Source organism: Sander lucioperca, chromosome 7 (genome assembly GCF_008315115.2).
Source record: "Sander lucioperca isolate FBNREF2018 chromosome 7, SLUC_FBN_1.2, whole genome shotgun sequence".
NCBI classification, from domain to species: domain Eukaryota; kingdom Metazoa; phylum Chordata; class Actinopteri; order Perciformes; family Percidae; genus Sander; species Sander lucioperca.
Window position 1 is genome coordinate 8492384 of NC_050179.1, and position 17194 is coordinate 8509577.

General features: G+C 39.5%; 1 long non-coding RNA gene across 1 annotated transcript; it reads right to left on the reverse strand.

The window, feature by feature from the left end:
* Positions 1–2934: 2934 nt before the first annotated feature.
* Positions 2935–3494, reverse strand: LOC118495388. The gene is made up of 2 exons (XR_004897773.1): positions 3394–3494; positions 2935–3228 (listed from the first exon to the last, which is right to left on the reverse strand). It is a non-coding gene; the product is annotated as an uncharacterized LOC118495388 (long non-coding RNA).
* Positions 3495–17194: the final 13700 nt, after the last annotated feature.

A 17194-nucleotide genomic window follows, 5' to 3' on the forward strand; every position in this document is an offset into this window, starting at 1 on the left:
GAAGGATTTTGGAAAACATTACCAAAGTTCAGAGTCAGTTGAAATCAGTAACTTAAAATGTATTATGCTGAGGTTGAGGAGGCTTTGGACAAAACTGCATGTTCCCACAACTCTGCATTCTGCACAGGGTATAAAATTTTAACAGATGTCTTACCTTCATGCTGAAGTTGTCAGCCCTTCAGTGTTTTAGCAAGTGACGTCAGCAAAACACCAGTAAATCTCCTAAAACTGGGTCATATTCAAATCTTTCTCTGCAATGGGCAACACTTGCTGGAAGCAATGTAATTATTGTCTGGGCTTTTCAAATAGTGGTCAATCTGTTTCAGCTAAATATGAGATTCATACTGAATGCAGTTCAGCAGTTGCATGACATGATCATCGCATGCGTCTTGGATATACTTATACTACCGCTGTCAACAATAACGCATTAATACATGCGATTAATCTAAAAACAACGCATTATTTTTTTAACGCAAAGTAATCATTTCATCAAGTCTGACCCCAACCTCTTCCTGTTATCGCATCGCGGATGGTTACGCTTGGTGTGATCAAGGGGGTAAGCTTCTCCTCGAACCGCGAACCTCCTATGGCGCCATTTTAATGCTACAAAGCCATCACCTCCCGTTAGCATTCCATTGACTGCCATTCATTTTGGTGCCACTTTGACAGAGAATAACTTTACATCTGAAGCGTTTAAAGACTCTATTCGTCCATTGTTTATTTCTAAAGAAACACGACAATGTATAAAAGGCTCCATTACCTTGTACCTCACGTTATGGCTCTGTAGCAGACGTTTTTGTAAAAATAGGCTAACGATTGTGTCATAACCACGCGACTTACTGTCGCACAGTAGAGAAATTACCGTATAGTACAGGAGAAGCTCGCAGGCAGTTTCGTCTCACATTAGCTGTTTAAGTGTAATTACTAATGTTAACTAGCATTTTAGTTAGCAGTAATTAGCCTGTGCCTATGTTATCTCCTTACATATACCTACGCTCTTCGTCTCTGCAAGATTGGGAATGATTGAGATTTCTCTTGGCACAGCTACCAGAAGACTTACAACTTTCAGACAGGTTGCTCACGGCACATTTACGTCTTCGAGCTCAGTTGGAGGCTGCGTAGTAACCCTAGCCATCACCAGAAAAGTGCTTCTATTGGCCTTCACTGGTCTCCGCCCAGAGCAACGGGATCTGTTGGTCCACTCTTATATACTGTCTATGGGTGTGATAGATGTGGCTCTGCAAACATGAGTAAACAATGACAGAGGAGACGCTGCCCGCTCTGCTGAATGGCAAGTTTCGTTATAAAAACTTTCGTTATAAAAATGTTTGAAGTACCATCTTCAGGCAAAACACATTTTTGCTGATGTTAGCAAAGATGCTAGTGCTGAGACAGGGTCAACAAGCCGTGCTCGTCAAACAACACTGGCAGTTTGACGAGCGTATAGCCGGGGCAAATTTGTCAACAAAACGACAACAGCAAAGCTTACTAGTGCAATCGCTAAATGGGTCGCTACAGACTGCAGGCCCATCAACATAGTTCAGGACCGGGGGTTTTAAAACATCATACAGGCGACCCATCATACAAGCTACCTTTGAAGGGAAACTATTTTTACAAGAATACATGAACTGTACAAGATGAAAAAGCTACGAAAGTGAGGCAGTTGGTACTTTTATTGCACTTACTGGAGAGCACTGGACATCAGTAAGTAACCATAACTACCTCGGTGTAACAGCACACCTAATCGATGGCAACTGGCAGCTGCACTCTATATGACAGCAGAAAATGAAAAAGTACACGTATAAGTCCATTATGTGCTTTTTTAAACTCTATGCTTTTCCCCCTCTTAAACTGAGGTACAATATGGAAAGTTACTCTAACTCTGTTGTTGGCTTGCAAACAGTGTAGAGCCACACAAGACACCACATAACGCCATGTGTGAGTGGGTGGGTTGTCTGTGAAGGACCTTTTATGGTATTTATATGCATTTTGTATTTTTGTCTACATGATCATCATGGTTGCTGATGTCTCGTGCAGATTCCATAATTGAAAAAGAATGGCAAAGAGGCAGATACATAACAGTCAAAATTATTCTAATTATTAATGATTCCTCTCTACTCCAGGATATAAAAATACATTTTACTCCTGCCGTTTCTAGAGCCTGTATAACATTGTAAAGTAGTAAAATACACAGTAAATGGTGTCGATTCCAAGGGTTGATCATGCTTTAATATTGTCTCCAGCCGGGCGCCCAGATAGCACAGTTGGTAGAGCGGGCGCCCGTATATAGAGGTTTACTCCTCAATGCAGCGGGCCCGGGTTAGACTCCGACCTACAGCCCTTTGCTGCATGTCATTCCCCCTCTCTCTCTCCTTTCATGTCTTCAGCTGTCCTGTCAAGAATAAAGGCCGAAAATGCCCATAAAAATAATCTTTGCATTGAGCCTCTCCTCACATCCCCTCCCCTAGAGTGCTTGTAGATACTGACAAAAAACATGCAGTTTATAGTTATATGGTTGAAATTCAGCCTTGTGGCACTTGTGTCAGGTAGAACGTGGAAATGAGGCACTTATTCTCAAAGGCTTCTCCTTGATCTACTGTGGCTTGGATTGTACCTCATTTATACACCTCTTTACACAAAAGCGTGCATACCTAATTTGACATTCAATTTATTGAGTGTCATGCATCTTAATTAGTTTCAATTATTAAGAACACTCACACAAGACACATCATATGATTAAAGGCAGGGTTAATAAGGTTGAGAAGCTAGCGCGATTTGAAAGTAGCATCTCCTCTGGGCTCCGTCCAACCCCTCACCCCTGCCCTCGGCGCTCCCCCCAACACAGAGACGTGCACGAGAACCACGAGCAGAGTGGAGAAAGGACTGCAATTTCCTCAAACCTCCTTCATTTTACAAACAGCTACACCATTTACATAGTTTCCCATAGTTGTATTTATTCCCAGGAGGAATTAACAGTACAAAGTACCCTTTGCTTTTATATTTTGTTCAAATAAAAAAATAATTACTTTCCATTTATGTTATTACAACTATCAAGACATATTTCATCTCTGTACATGCCTCACAAAATAATTACAACCAATATGGTGTAAAACTACAATTATAAATAGTAATCAAAACTTTGTCCAGGGCTCCAGTGTTAGCAGACAGGTCTGGCTCTGGATGTGGCAGTATCATCAGCTGTGGCAAACTACTCTGGCAGTGATTGTCCTACAATGAAAAAACAATACTGTTACCATTTCTCTGGTGCAAATATGTAGTAAAAATATCGTTGATGCTATGCACGGAACTATGTGTATGTATTGCCAATCAAAGAGAACAGTAATTGTAATCCATGCTCACTTCTGCATAAGCTATAGGCCTAACGTTACTCACTAGTCGGAGAGAGGCGGTGAAACAATAGTTGACACAGCAGGGAGAGGTGGTCTCATCGATCCGTGTTTCCAAGGTCTCGACATCAAATTTGACACTGTCGACGCAGGGTCTGCATAAGCACGTTTATGATAAGCCAATGTATAAATGACATGTTCAGACCCTTGCGACCATATTGCGTTACACAAATTAGCGTTTGTTAGATAAGAATATGTAAAACGTTAGCTAGTGTAGCTTACTAGTAATGTTAGCCTATATCGACAGTGAAGCTAATGTTAGCATTGGGCTAATATGACTATAATAACAAATTGCATTAGACATGTTAGACATTTCCTGAAAACAACAAAACATCCTCCCTCCCAAATAAACAAAACAAAAACGTAACGTACCTGTCCAACGCTTCACTTTCCATGCCTTGCAGCTCCCTCAGCGGTCGCCATTGCTAAAAGCTACCCTATACCAATACCCTTTCTACACTTTCCAAGGCGATGTTGAGTTCTGCTCCAATAATGAAATTTACTTTATTGTAGCTGGTGCTGAATAATTCAGTTTTTTTCTGGAAGAGCGAATGGCACAATAGGAAGACCTTCAACGAATAAAATGGACCTTTAACTGGATTAGCTAGTGAGGGGACTTTACCCTCTGAAAGTTTTATTTTTATTTTTTATTCAGTCTCACAGTGAATTTCAAAACGAGCAGTCATTTTATATTAGCGTAGCTAACTTAATGAAAGTCATTGGTTGCAATGATTTTATTGCACATGTTGTGAGATTATGGCATGACTTCTAATTTCATGTACAGTGCCCATCTTTATCAGCTTTGAAATACATTTCTCTGTCCATCGGTTCCTCTCTCTATCTATCTCTTTCCCTCCTGGCATTGTGCTTGCAAGATGGGTTGATATAGACATGCATTATTCATCTGTGTGTCCTTTATGTCATTGCAGAGCTGAGCTTTGAGCAGAGGGGTGCAAAGCAGGACTACAATCAATCAACTGGGGTCTGACACTCAACACAATGGGATATGTTGATTGGATGTCACAAGATACCCATGCAAATGGGAAAGTGTTGTGGACCATTCTGTATACACCCAGATTTTCTGTCCCCTTTTCACACCAGCGACAGTTGAAGTTCATTGGTATTCTACTCCTTAGCCAGTAAAATACCCAAATCACCTGTTTTAGAAAAGACACGACTGCCTCACCACATGGCATAGATTTGGTCAAAATACTGTCACTATGGGAGGCACTCAAAGCTTTAATCGTGTTGATATGATTGCAAATCAAGAACAGTCAACAGATCTCATGCAAGGACATTTTTCTATAGTCATCCTAAACATCTCTTACCTTTTTCAGTCAGAGCTTGCACGTTCAACTGTTCCAAGTAAGATTCATCAAATACTCTTAACTGCATAAACTTGTCATAAGTTCCTCATTTCAATTTGACGAAATCTGATCATGAGTAGGTACGCGTTCATGAGATCTGAACATTAGCATAATTGATGCCCCTAAATTTCTACATGACTTCCTGTTCCGCTCCATTTTTCCTCAAAAAAAGTTACTAAAGAGTAAAATAATTACTTCACAGTGATAAGCTTAAAGTCCTGATGTCAGAAAGCAGCAGATGAAAACGTAACAAATTTAACAGTGTCAGTAGTTATATTAAAGGTCCTGAAACAATTAGGAAATATTAATACAGTTGCCAAAGACACGTCAGAGCAGCGCTGTAATGATGTACTGTAATGTACTGTAACAGAATAACAAGGGAAACGATTGATGTGAATTTGCTAAACAGCGTCTTGCGAAAGCAATGCAACCCATGACTTAGGATGGGAGGTGGTCAAGTACTACAAGCCTGGACAACTCGAGAATTTAATTTGCAATGTAGAGAAATTTCTATATACAAAACAATTGGACAATCCGACAAGATCTTTTAAATGATTTAGTTCTTGCCCATGAGGCCCATTGTTACTTCTTGTCTGACTATGCCCCTACTGTACACCCCCTAAATTAGTCATGTGTTGGAAGACAAATCACGTTTATCTTCAAGCAGTAATTAAAGGCAGACAAAAGACATTTGCACCATGAGGTCCTGAAGTTTGCAGTGTCACAACAGCAGTTGATTAAAATGCTATTTCAGGATGCAGGGAAGTTTGCATTTGCTGATTGAGTCGTGTGCTGATACACTGCCTTGAATATTAGCATTCCACTATTTATGCAGTTTGGTCACCTTCTAAACAATGGCTATGGCATATGGTTAAAGCTTTTAACCCAGAAAATTGGTCCAATTAATATTCTGCAGCATACTTAAAAGAAGAGGCTAAGTAGAAAACTTGATGAAGAGGACTTGTGTGTGCACATCCAACATTTTTTTTTAAATGTACTAATGCTCAATTGTAATTATGAATTTCAAACAAATGGGTTGAAATGCAGAGTTGGTTCCCTAAACTCTCATCTGTTCCTTATTTATCAGAAAAGTCAATTTCATGGCTAATAGGTTCATTACTGTGGTCATGCTTGAATGGCCTTCTCTGATAAAACTCACTCAGGAGTTAAGAGTTAAGCCGCTGGAGCACAGGTCTTAATAAGGTTCTCTCTCTGTCTCTCTGCTTATCTTTCTCGTAACAATATTACAGTGAAGTTAAACTTTGACCCTTTTGTTCATACAACGCCTGTATTTTAGACTATTGTTACTGCTGTGTGTGGAGCAAATCCAGCAACACAAGATAAATCTTCTTGTGTAGAAAAGGGCACAGGTTTGTCTCAGCTGTTCCATTTACTACAGACAATTTAACTGCTGTTCTGGGGAGGGGGGGTTCTGCAAAGGTCCAGCTAGACAAGACGGGTCTGTGCTGCATACTAATGAGAGCCGACTGTTTTTAACCACACAGCCTTGTCACATCCTGTATTCCAGCCATGTTCTCATGCTGTCATGCTGCGGTGGAGATGAAGCGCTTTATAAGGAGATGCCCTGCTACAGCACATGCGAAGCTCCGAATTGTGTTTGAAATTGAATTCTTTATTGTCATGCAAATAGGCTCAAACCTAACCTGCATCATGTTGTTTCTGTTTGTTTTTACAGCAAGTTCACATAACCACACCCCAATATTCTGATTCAGCAGAAACAGTAACCTGACAGAGGCTAATGATTGTGAAAGCGTTCTGCCAGCACTTCCACCTGCCTAATCCCACATGCATGTAGGTCTGCACAATTAATCGAATTTTAATCACGATCACAATTTTGGCTTTCCACGATCAAATTCACGTGATCGAACAATATTTAAAATGCTTCATTCCGTTCATAGAACGCTCTATATCAAAGTTTTTTTTTCTCCAAAGCTCCGTAAACCACTCTCTGATCACGTGCCTCCATGAGCCAATCAGAGTTGTTCCCTGCACCGCACAGCTTAGTTTAGATGTAGACAGTCACAGAGGACAGAGTAACATGAGGAAAATTCCACAGATAGCAGTCGATCATAAATCGTCACAAGGTTTACCAGTAAACGCAACATTTTGTCCCGTCTGTGTTGTTTTTCAGACAACAGCAGTGACCAGTGCTAGTTTGAGTCTTTTAGCTCATAGCTTTAGCGGCAGACTGTTGTACGTCCCGCTGTTGGAATCCTCTACAGTGAAATACAGTCACACTACACCGTTTAGCTGTCAGCATTTTAGCCGTGTTTAATCCAATTACTACTGTAGCTAATGGTAGGCTAACGTTAGCTGCTGTGTAACATGTTATTAGTGTTTACTAGCGTGACATGCAGCGATGTTTCTGTTGCCTCTAACGTCTGTTTTGGAGCATCAGAGCGCAACGCAGACATTTAAGTGGCACCGTAATCCGCGTTTCGTCCGGTAGATACCGGGAACCAGTGCCCTATTGGCACCGGATTTTAACATGCGCCGTTAACGTGAACAGAAAATTGCGTTGCCTGTATCTTTTCACGGCAAACATGTATGTGTGAAAAGCGGTCCTTCATAGTATCCTTCAACAAAGGAGGAATGTAGCACAATTTGGATGTGAAAGCAGTTATAATTAGCCTATGTGACAATAAAATTTGTTTTGGTTAAAAATCAACAAATAATCGTGATAATTAATCGTGATCAATATATTGATCAAAATAATCGTGATTATCATTTTGGCCATAATCGTGCAGCCCTACATGCATGTGCAAGATGCAATCTCATTTCACCTTCTGCTGTCTTCCCAACTGCATATTCCAAAAAATGCATCTGTCAGACAAAGTGCAATTCAATCTTCAATATGTTTATGTGCAACTTGGCTGGATAGTTTCACTTTCATCTGTTCTAATCTAACGCTTGCATGTAATATTCACCAGAAGGCTCTGGGCTTATAATAAACCATGAGGGCTAAATCATTTTGTCCCCAATCTGATTGCTTTCTCATTTCTTCCATTTAGATTTCTGGCTCCCTCTTTTTGTCATTCACACTTTCAACCTTCAAGGGCACTGTTCAGGATTTAACAGTGCATGCTAAGCACTACAGGTGTACGTACACACACGTACACAAACACACACACACACACACACACACACACACACACACACACACACACACACACACACACCTAATGGAGCTTGTAATGTTGTGGTCAGGAGGGACAAAAGAACAGTAGTCCATGTGTTTGCAAAGCTATTTGTCTGAGCTGGATCACTGCTCATGTCTAATCCAGTATAAGTGACCGGCCTCACCGGTCCGTATTGATTTCCAACTTAAGTGGAAGATAGATCCTCAGAAGAGAGAAGGAGTTAATATCTCTGGCTGACAGTTAAAGAGAATTAGACATATTTGAATGCTGGCTCTAAACTGTAAATTGAGACTTCAACTGGAAGAGGTAAGATGACAGTTGAATCAATACCTTAGACTTATATCTGTATATATACAGTATATCTGTATTTACCACACAAGCAAAACTGTAGCATCTGACCAGTGTTTTGGGGCAAACTAAATCAACCAGTGCTAAGATGCCTCATGAAAACTAAACTTCGGTTAGGTTTTCAGTTGGGTAAACTAGAAAGGGGAACAAATAATGCTCTAAGAGTTTTTGCTCCTTGACAAAACAGCAATCAGCTCTATAAATAGCTCACACAGACGGTTCTGGCCAATTATTTTATGAATAATAATTTAATAATGACTTGCATGGAGACATGTCACAGTTAAAAACAACAACAGTCATCTTCTCTCCCTCCATCTTAGCTCTTTTGCCCAACAGGAGGTAATAGGAGTGGGGGTGAAAGGAAAGGTGGTGGGGGTGTTAGAGGTAAAAAAAAAAAAAAAGAAAAAAAAAAAAAAAAGATGCAAAACAGAAAAATCTGTCATTTTGAGCAATGTGCGAGTTGAATGTCTGCCTGGGTAAACCAGACTGAAACTTTACACATCAACATCAACATCAACATGAAGGAGAGGCTCTAGAAATAGTAATGTCTTTATCAAACATTTTGTCAGTGTTTCAGGGTCAACATAAATTGTAAGGTGAAAGTATTTCTGGATCAAAGATGTATCTCCATTTCCAGCCTCACACTGTAAAACACAGAATACCAATATCCAACTTCTCCTGGAAATAAAGAGATTTCAGCTAACATATTGCCATCTTCATCCCTGAACTGTCACTCTGCAACACAGGGAGAGTCACACTTTCAAATGCAGATGTATTTAAATTATGTCCATGACAGTATAAACAATATGGCTTTGGCTTAAATCAACAAATCTATGCAGTGGTGACACTGACAACTAAATAATATCTTAAGTAAGAAAACTGATAACTCCACATTAGTCTAATGCAATGTCTAGCGCTTTATTACAGAACTATCGTTAAAAATGCTTTCTAAAGCATGCTCGTTCTGAGTATAATGACCTGAGCCACTGGAGTGTATCACATTTTGGGAATTGGACAAGCTTGGCCCATCATCAAACATTACTCAGCATCAGTGTTCAGTTTAGTGTAAATATCAACTGCGGGGGCACACAGAAAAGCCTGTGCCATCCTTCTAGTGATGCCTCATTTGCATTTATACAATGTAGCACTGAAATATTATTGTGACAATGATGATGGCGAAGTTGGTTGTAGAATGAGTTATGGAAGTTTCTAGGCAGGCGTATAACTTATTCCTGCATAAAAAAGATATCAAATTCTAACCTGCAGTCAAGTCACTAACTTGCAATACCGTGCGGTCCTAATTATATTTGTGTACATTATGCTCTGGATGGGACAGCCTTTGTATTCAGTATGAAGAAAGCATGCATGTCATGTGAATGTATTACGTAAACATATTGCATACCTATGGAAGTGTATTCTCGTATTTGAGCTGCACACAGGGATATTACAAGATTAAGATAAGATAAGATTTACAATTGGCACCATGCATAATCCCACGCAACACAAACCTCATCTCTACTTTGCATTGCAAGGCTAGATGGGGTTATTCACATACAGAATGGCTCAGAGCATTGATAATACTACTGAATAATGTGCAACAGTCAAAATCAACCAAGGTTTTAACTTTGAATTACCTCACTGTTCAGCCAATCAGGGACCATGAGAGCAGAGCTCAGAGACTATAAATCCCAAGCAGCCCCACCTTAATCCTCATTGCGGAAAAACCAATGGTTGGCTCAATAATCTCCATAATTAACATAATATCACCATTTCTGTATTTGCTGGATGAATGAAGGGATCATCTCCATGCATTTTTTCCTCTCTCATTTTTACTCACCTTCCATCGGTCCTGCATGTGAAATACATCTAAATCAGGGCAATGCCGCACTGAGTTCTCCTCAGCATTTTTGGGTCATGAAGATAAGAGGCAACACTGAGCTGGCGTTTCTTATCTATAGTTGAAAATGTCCTGCATGACATTTTGGATTCCTTAGACTGTCACTTGTTTAAAAAAAAAAAAAAAAAAGGGCACATGTACTTGCATTAAAGGTCTCAGCCTGTTCTTGATCAAAAGAAATTCTAAAGTACAAAGAACATCTTATATTGGCCAGAAAACATTCACATATAACAATGATCCACATGGTTCCAGGTGGAATACAGCTGTATAGACAGACAATACTATTCAGCAGTGATAAAACTACCTTTGTAATGTTTCCAAAGAATGGGTCTATTTGCTCCTCAGCCAAGTTTACTATCCCATGTAAGGCTGGGCGATATGGCAAAAAATGTGATCACGATATATTTTCCCATTTTGATCGATATCGATATTTATTACGATATTTATTATTTTGCTGATACTGCCCGTTCAAAGTGCATACTGACTGAAGCCTGAAGAAATCAGAGGTTTAATTACACTTTAGAATATAGTTTATTAACATTTATACCATGGTCTGGGTGAATACTCAATTCTGATTGGCCATAAAAAAAGTGTTATAGGACGCCTACTAAAGGAGTTCCAGTGAAACTGGCGGCTTACTGTTCTAAATTAATGTGCTACATTAAAACAAAAAGGTAATGTGAATCTGTTATTTCCAACACTGTGTTGCATCAATGCCTCGTCCTCTGAACACCACAGGATGGCACTGACACACAAGCTCCAAGAAGTAAGTTATACTGCCCCTCTGAACTGACTTTGTTTCACAGCGAATAACGTTATCTCACATCCTGTTCACTGTTCAGGTCGCTACTTCAGCTACAGTTACTACAGTAACGTTACACATTGCGGATACAATTGTTCATTGTCATTATATTGTTTTGGGGACAATTACATGGCTGATAGCTAGCTTGTCTTGATGTTAAAACATACTGTCAAATTATTTTTACTGATTTCCAACTGTACACAATGTTATTGACTTTCAATCTTGCTAGCATAGCATTAGCTTCCTGGCTTGGAGCTGAGCTGAAGAGTTCTACGAGCTGAGCAAATTATAAATATAAATATCTCCCGTTGCTAGGGCTGCAAGTCATATCTAAAGGTTCATTCTATTCCCTGGAGCAGTGACCAACGTTTCCATTGCATAAGAACCTGGAATAATTGTTCCCGGTATTAGTCAAACCCTCAGTCGTAACCAGGGGAAACGATTTTGATTGTAAAACATATTAAAATATGAATTAATGTTTAAAAATGTTTATATTTGGCAAGTGACCATGGTAATGCCCTTCGAGGTGTCCACTGTCAGGTATTACTGATGAGAAAGTCAAGCCTATGTAACTGCGGAGGGCTGTCATCATATAGATGGCATCTCAATGTGCGTTTGTGGCATTAATGAGAGGGACTGTAGCTGGTGCCAACCCATCTTCGCTGGCAATTTATTGGCTTAATTTACGTTAGACCGGCCGCTGCTTGGTTTTATAAAGTAATTCACAATATTTCCCTGTTTCGCCATGGCTTGGGCTTTGACTTTCCCACTTGCATGTCGCCGTTTGTAGTTTGTGAATCTACGGTTGTCTACTCCTGCATTCAATCAGAGCGAGAACGCAACATGTAGTTTTTTCCTTTATCGCATACCCTACAGTCTAAAGTCATTTATTTAAATGAAAAAAACATGATTGTTCATGGTTTAAATACAACAAAATATATGAAAATCACTATTTTAACACAATTCAGATTGTTCAGAGGGAATTCTTTCCACTGGTCATTCAGACCGGAGACAATTTGAATTGTTGCTCCTCATCATTTTTTTCGGGTCAATTGACCGGTAATAACCAGACAACGGAAACTCAGGTTTGGTCGCTGGGACAGTACCTGTTCAGACGATGGAAAAGATTTGTTGTGTTTCCCGTCCTGGTTGGCACCAACCGCTGGCAGATTTTGCAGATTGGCTTAATTTTCTGCTCGTCGCTTTTGTGTAATCAGAACCATTTTCACATGACTAACGTCGTTTTACCCTATTATCAACAATGTTCTCAGCTTGAGAGGATAACACAAGTTCACGTTCATGTCCACCATCACTTCGGTTGCTCACACACAGAATTATGGACTCCACCAGAATCAATACATTGAGTACTAAAATCTAAAATGTTCATTTCCCACACTAAACCAAGTTGGCTGAAGTTCTGTTATAGTGTGTGTTGGTTGGTCAGCTCGTTTGCAAGTAATGGAGTTCGGTGCTTTACTTCGCTAAATTTAGATGATGATCTACTTAGTATTTACAAAAAAACTTCACCTGCATCTTAAAAAGCTAATTATTAAGTCCAGGTGTTGCACTGTTAAAGGTCCTATATTTGTTATGTGAACAACAATAACAGAAGTAGACATTGGCAATAAAAATCTTCGGCCTCAGGCATCCTCCAACAATGCTCATTTAATAACTATAAAAAGAAAATCATGCAAGTAAAAGCAAAAACTGAGCATTCTATATGCACACAAAGGATGTCCATATGTGCATGTACATGTTTGTCACTCCTTGGTGTTATTCTTTTCTTTTCCTTAAATGCCATGATGAGAGTCAGTCATAACAGTTAAACATACCACTAACATATCTACATTTGGAATATCTTCAAGTGCCTATTTGTACTTATTGTACTTATTTATGTGCCTTGTTTTGGGTCTTTGTATTGTAATTGAAAAAGTCAATAAAAACATTTGTCAAAAAAAAAGCAAGAACTGACTCTAAGACAAAATAGTGCAAGTGCTCTCATAGTTCAATTTCACCTTTGATTATTAATTTAATTAACTATAGATTTTTGAAAATTGTGAATCGAGTCAGAATCTTAGAAGATATTAATTGAAATGTGAATCATTTTTTTTCCTATTTTATCTTGTATAATTTTTGAAATATCACTGAGTCCAATCATTGTGCCAGAATAAACATCCATACAGCGTGACCATTCATACTGCCACAAAGTGGTTCAGATCGGCTGTGTTGGATGCAGAAATAGATAACAGCACCACCTCTTTGCTGCCCACACTTAGTGTTTTCTTGTAAATGGAAAATGTGCACCACCTGCTACAGTAGAGCAAGCCAGCAGCCTCTAAGCCAGGCCCAGACACATCTCCTGGTCTTCTGAGTGTGTAGGCGGACAAACTCCTTTCCACTTGGTAACAACCGGAATGTCTCCCTAAGTGTGTGAACTTCAGTGCCTCTTTCACCAGGCAGCTTTCTTCCAATGCATGTCACAATCGTCTGAGGAGAAATTAACAACATCACTTCTGCACCCCGGCTTAATTTACGGTAGACCGGCAGCTGCTTGGTTTTATAGAGTAATTCGCAATATTTCCCTGTTTCGCCATGGCTTTGACTTTCCCGCTTATATTTTGCCGTTTGTAGTTTGTAAATCTACGGTAGTCAATTCCTGCATTCAATTGCAGTGTTATTCAATGGCGCAATGTCGTTTTGTTTTTTTTAGATTGTTCATTGTTTTAATATAACAAAAGATATGAAAATCACTGTAGCCTATTTTAACACAATTCAGATTGTGCAGAGGGAATTAGAGAAACAATTAGAATTTTTGGTCCTCGTTTTTTTTTCTTTTGGTCAATGACCGGTAATTACCGGACAACGGAAACTCAGGTGTATACTATACAATGATTTATTGTTTGTCTTTGTTAAATAATAAAGCAGTAAAAGAGCTTAAAGCTTTTTAATCGCAATATTGGTTAAAAAAAAAAAAATCACAATTAGATTATTTTCTAAAATCAATCAACCCTACATCAGTGTCACTACATTGTATCCTTGAACAAATTGTGTTAAAACAAAACATCATTAAAGCTGCATTGGACAGGCCCTCGCACCTCCTTGCGCGTCAGGGTTACTGGCGGACGCCGCTCCATGCGCCCGTGTATTTGCACGACTGTTGGACATTGCAAACCGTCACCAATTAAAAAGGAACTCTCTGCTGAGTTCAATGATACCTCACACAATAGTCTGTGTCAAATGGTCTATAAGTTATGAAAGGGGGCGTGGCTTAAGCATAGGGGGCGAGCAAAACCATGACCAATGACAAAGGAACTCTGCTGAGTTCAATGATACCTCACACAATAGTCTACATCAAACAGGTCATTAGTTATAAAAAAGGGGCATGGCTAAAGTATAGGGGGCTGGTCAAAACATCACCAATCAAAAAACTCTGCTGAGTTCAATGATACCTCACACAAGACTGTACCTTAAACGGTTCAAAAGGCATAAAAGGGGCATGACCTAAGTACATGGGCGTGGTTAAAGTATAGGGGCTGGCTCAGTATCACATGTAGACCACACATTATAAGTTTAATGTAAATCGGATGTTTGTCATATAAGGCTGATATCCTGTTGCCATGACCAAAAGTCAATTTTTACCTATAGTTGTCCTCAGGCCTAGACCCTTGTCAATCGTGAGAAATTTCGGGCAGATATGACAATGTACACTAAAGTTACAACAACTTCTTCGTTCATCGATAAATGCCCAAAATGGCCACCACGCCACTGGACAAAAACTGAAGCTTTTAATAACTTTTCATCGTTAAGATCTTGAGATGGCACAGACCAAATTTGAAATTGATCGGATGAAATCTCCTGGAGGAGTTCGTCAAAGTATAGCACCTTGACTTTTAGGCATACTTCCTGTTGCCACTAGGGGGCGCTATGACTTAGAGTAAATATCGGCCTGTAGATGTCCTCAGGGTTGGACTCTTATGAATCCTGAAAATGTTTGAGCTGATTGGGTAATGTACACTCAAGTTACACCCTCTTCCTGTTTAGTTGGCGAAACACACAAAATGGCCACCCCACCACAGCCATGCCCTATGACGAAAAGTTTTTCTTTTAATAACGTTTCATCTTTAACGTCGTAAGATGGCACAGACCAAATTTGAAGTCAATCGGATGAAATCTATAGGAGTTCGTTAAAGTATGACGTGGAAATGGCCAAAAACACACTAATTTCGAACTTTCAATTGAAAATGGCGGACTTCCTGTTGCGTTAAGGGTATGGCTCCAATTAGCTTTTTTGTACGTCTTGACATGCTATATATGTGTATCACGTTTCGTTAGTCTACGTTAAATGTACCGCAAATTTTGTAGGGGGCACTAGTGAGCCATTTTTGTGCGCCTATTCCCGAAACCCTAAAAATACGTACATTTTCACCAGGCTTGATGCGACTGCCAATTTTGGTGAGTTTTTGACTATGTTAAGCCCCTCAAAAAGGCGATTCATTTGCAGAAAAAAAGAAGAATTCCTTCAGTTTCAATAGGGCCTTCGCCGCTGTCGGCGCTCGGGCTCTAATTATGCAACTGTCACTGTGGGATTTGGTGACATAAAAATTCAAAGACAGGGGAGGCAAATCTGCTGTAAAGATCAGATCTTAAGAAAGAGCAAGAGCGAGTTTTCCACCCTCTAAAAATGACACCTTGTAATGCAGACAGATGGCGTGATATCATCCATCCTGGACGTTTCTTTCCTAAATTTTGTTCCAAATACACAACCCCTACACTGGACTGACAGGGCCCTGTTGCTTGCCATCTGCTTGCCATGTTTGGCACTAGATCATGCATTTCCTGTTTGAGATCTCTCCTGTTGGGGACACCATTGATTACTCACTCCGACACTCCTGTCATAAAGACAGCGCATCACTCAATCGATGTAATCAGTTCAACATCTTTCAACATCAGTTTTAGGTATATATTCTTACCTCTAGAGTGAATCAATCAAATTGCAAAGAAAAATATCTTTGTTGCTCAATTGTTTCATTTGAGGGTTTTATTTCATGTAGAAGTGATTCTTAGTCTCTGTGTAAAAAGAGGGTTTGAATCAGGACTGAGAAGTTCAGTTGTTTGTTTTGCTAAAGCCTCCCTGTGCATTTCTTACAGAACCTAGCAGAAATCCAATCTTTACCGATTATCCAGCCAGCAAAAGAAACTGAAGTCAGTTTGTCAAGTGGAACCAAAATCTAATCTGTTTGTTTAATGATACGAGGCTGCTTTCTACAGGGCCCACAAAACTGCCTGTTTATAAGTCCCTGTGCCTTCATTGCTTATCACAACAAACATTTAAATACCCCTAAGAACATATCTATCAGTTTCAGAACTCATTAACATGGTCTTAGTATATCATAGTAATAGCTTCAGTGTATAATATTTTATATTACAACCAGACAAAATTTATTAAAGGTGTCCCAAGGTGATTTCACATTGAAGAGGGCGATTTGATAATATGAATTGATCAACCATCATAGATTTCTCTATATTGTGAATATACTTTGCTAACTATCCCTTTAATATTTTTTTTTGTATTTGGCCCAAAGAAATAAAATGGATAGAAAGGCATTCAAATCAACATAGCAGAATGGTCAGAGTCGCAGCAATTTTATGTGCACTGTTGTCATGGCAACACTTCTGTATTTAAACCGAATGGCCGTAACTGACAAACGAGCATTGGAGTAGTAACATTACGAGGCACCCGCTAAATGAGTAAAATTTAACAAGTTAATGCTTCATCCACACAATGCACATTGTTATAGCCAGATAAGTTACAGCTTTGTTCGGCTCATTTTCTGTGACAGGTGCGGCGTGCGGGCATTGCGTGAGTTAGCAAGCTAATGTTGGCCAACTAAAGCCTAGTTCAGACCAAAGATTTGCGACGAGACGACCATATACTAGGGCTGCACGATATAAGGAAAATATGCGATAATGTTGTTGAATATCGTGATAACCTCTCCCGAGCTGCGTCGAGCCGCTCTCCTTCCAGCAAGCTGCACACAATTTGACTCGTGTTGTCACCATGATAACAATCGCCACTTTGTTTTATACTGATTGAATGACCACGGCAAACAGTTCAATGGCCTCTCTGTTAATTTTATTTCTATGATTTGGCCATTGTGGGCAATGTTGCAAATCAATTAATAGGACTGCTGCTTTATGCAGTAATGAATTTA